Genomic DNA, 3,173 nt, shown 5'->3' on the forward strand with positions numbered 1-3,173 from the left:
CCCTCTTCTAAATCTTCATCAAATAAAATACGTATCCATATAGATCAGGTCAATTAGGTCGCATATCAAATCATTATTAAGTAAAATTGACCCCTATAAACATTTCTAAACCAAACGGGCATTATCTCATTGGATTTTTAATTATATATTTTTTTAGAATAAAGATTGGTTAAAAGAATAGGGTAAGATAGAGTAAGGTAGGTTAGGACAGGGTAGGGTAGGGTAGGGTAGGGTAGGGTAGGGTAGGGTAGGGTAGGGTAGGGTAGGGTAGGGTAGGGTAGGGTAGGGTTGGGTTGGGTAGGACAGGGTAGTGTAGGGCAGGTCAGGTCAGGGCAGGGCAGGGTAGGGTAGGGTAAGGCAGGGCAGGGAAGGGCAGGGTAAGGTAATGTAAATCAAGGTATGATAGGGCAGGGCAGGGCAGGAAAGAGTGAACTTAGGGTATGGTAGGGTACGGTAGGGAAGGATATGATAGGGTCTGGTAGGGTAGAGCAGTGCAGGGTAGCGAAACGTCGGGAAGGGAAGGCAAAGAACAGCAAATACAAAAGCAAGACAAGGCAAAACAAATACAAAGACAGAACAAGACAAGGTCATGGCAGAACAGAGCAGACCACACCAAGGTAAGCCAAGGGTGCACTATAACAGGGTAGGCTAGGGCAAGAGAGGTCAAACCAGAGTAAAACAGGACAAGGCAGGGTAAACTCTGGGAAAAACTAAGTACAAGTAACAGGACATGTTTACGACAAGTTAAGGAACATAACTTGCCTCGCGCGTAATACCAAGGTCAGATGCAGGGGGGCAGGGTGTAGCCAAGGGGGTGAGGGTAGAGGGAGAAGAGTGAGATGAGGGAAGGAGGGAGAAGAGGGAGTGAGGGAGAAGAAGAGGGAGTGAGAGAGGAGAAGAGTGAGGTGAGGGAAGGAAGAAGGAGGGAGAGAGGAGAAGAGTGAGTGTGGGAAGAGAAGAGTGAGCGAGGGAGGAGAACAGGGAGTGAGGGAGGAGAAGAGGGAGTGAGGGAGAAGAAGAGGTAGTGAGGGAGGAGAAGGAGTGAAGAGAAGAAGAGTGAGATGAGGGAAGGAGGGAGGAGAAGAGGGAGTGAGGGAGGAGAAGAGGTAGTGAGGGAGGAGAAGAATGAGATGAGGGAAGGAAGGGGGAGAAGAGGGGGTGAGAGAAGAGAAGAGGGAGTGAGGGAGGAGAAGAGGGAGTGAGGGAGGAGAAGAGGGAGTGAGGGAGGAGAGGAGGGAGTGAAGGAGGAGACGAGAGAGTGACAGAGGAGAAGAGGGAGTGAGGGAGGAGAAGAGGGAGTGAGGGAGGAGAAGAGGGAGTGAAGGAGGTGACGAGAAAGTGAGAGAGGAGAAGAGGGAGTGAGAGAGAAGAGGGAGTGAGGGAGAAGAGTGAGAAGAGGGAATGAGGGAGGAGAAGAAGGAGTGAGAGAGGAGAAGAGTGAGTGAGGGAGTGAGAGAGAGGAAATGAGGGAAGGAGTGAGAGAGAAGAGTGACTGAGGGAGGAGAGGAGGGAGTGAAAGAGAAGAGTGAGATGAGGCAAGGGGGGAGGAGAAGAGAAGAAAAGAAAAACAAGCAAGGACCAACGAAGGAGGCAAGAGAAGAAAAAGCGAGGATGAAGGGGGTGGTGGTGGTGGTGGTGGTGGTGGTGGTGGTGGTGGTGGTGGTGGTGGTGGTGGTGGTGGTGGTGGTGGTGGTGGTGGTGGTGGTGGTGGTGGTGGTGGTGGTGGTGGGGGGGGGGGTGTTGAGTGAATCAAAGAGCCACGCCCCCTCCTTGAATCGCGCCTTATATCCACCGGGAAGTCATCACAAGTCATCGTCCGCCCCTGAGTCATTCGCGGGTGCCATTTGGTGAATGGGTGCCAGTCTCTCGGTGCCTCTCCTTCGCTCTTTCTTTCTTTCTTTCTTTCTCTTACCTTTGTTGGTGTTTTTTTTTTTTTGTTTGTTTGTTTCTTTCTCTTTCTTTTTTTTTCTTTTTTTCTTTCTCTTTCTTTTTTTTCTTTTTTCTGTCTTTCTCTTTCCTTTTTTTATTTTCTTTACCCTTCTCTGTCATTTGTCTTTTTCTTTTTTTTCTTTCTGTCTTTTTCTTTCCTCTGTTTTCTTATTCTTTATTTTTCATTTGTTTGTTGTCACATTACTAGCATTAGTATAATAACCATCACCACCACCAACTCCACCACCACCACAACAACCATCACAATAACACCACCACCACCAACCAACCAACAACACCACCACCACCACAAACACCACGACCACCACCACCACCAACAAAAACCAGCCAACAGCACCACCACCACCACAACACCACCACCACCGCCAACACCAACAACACCACCACCATCATCTCCAACACCACCACCAACCAACAACACCAATAAGCATAAACACAGTTGCCAATTATTCAGAATGGGAGAAGAAAAACAACAACAACCACCATTCATTGCCACGTGGCTGCAACAGACCCCGTGACCTTGTGATTGCACGGTCACACTTGCACTGTTTCGCCTTACTGTTGCTGCTCAGCGTGTTTGTGTTTTGGAAGCGGAGAGGAAGATGCTTGATGCTGCTTGAGAATCCATGTGAGAGATTGTGATAGGATGTGTGTATGTGTCTGTATATACATCTTCTATCTGTCTGTCTATCAATCTATTAATCTATCTATATATACACACACAGGCACAGACACAGACATACACACACATACACACTCTCTATCTCTCTCTCTCACACACGCACGCACACACACACACACACACACACACACACACACACACACACACACACACACACACACACACACACACACACACACACACACACACACACACACTCACTCTCTCTCTCTCTCTCTCTCTCTCTCTCTCTCTCTCTGTCTCTCTCTCTCTCTCTCTCTCTCTCTCTCTCTCTCTCTCTCTCTCACACACACACACACACACACACACACACACACGAATACATTATATATATATATATATATATATATATATATATATATATATATATATATATACGTATATATATATATATATATATATATATATATATATATATATATTGTATATATATGTATATATATATTTATATTATATATATATATATATATATAATAATAATAATATAATATAATAAAATAAACTAAAACCAATAAACTAATCCTATTATTATTATATATTA

The sequence above is a fragment of the Penaeus vannamei genome, chromosome 8 (assembly GCF_042767895.1).
Source record: "Penaeus vannamei isolate JL-2024 chromosome 8, ASM4276789v1, whole genome shotgun sequence".
Lineage (NCBI taxonomy): Eukaryota > Metazoa > Arthropoda > Malacostraca > Decapoda > Penaeidae > Penaeus > Penaeus vannamei.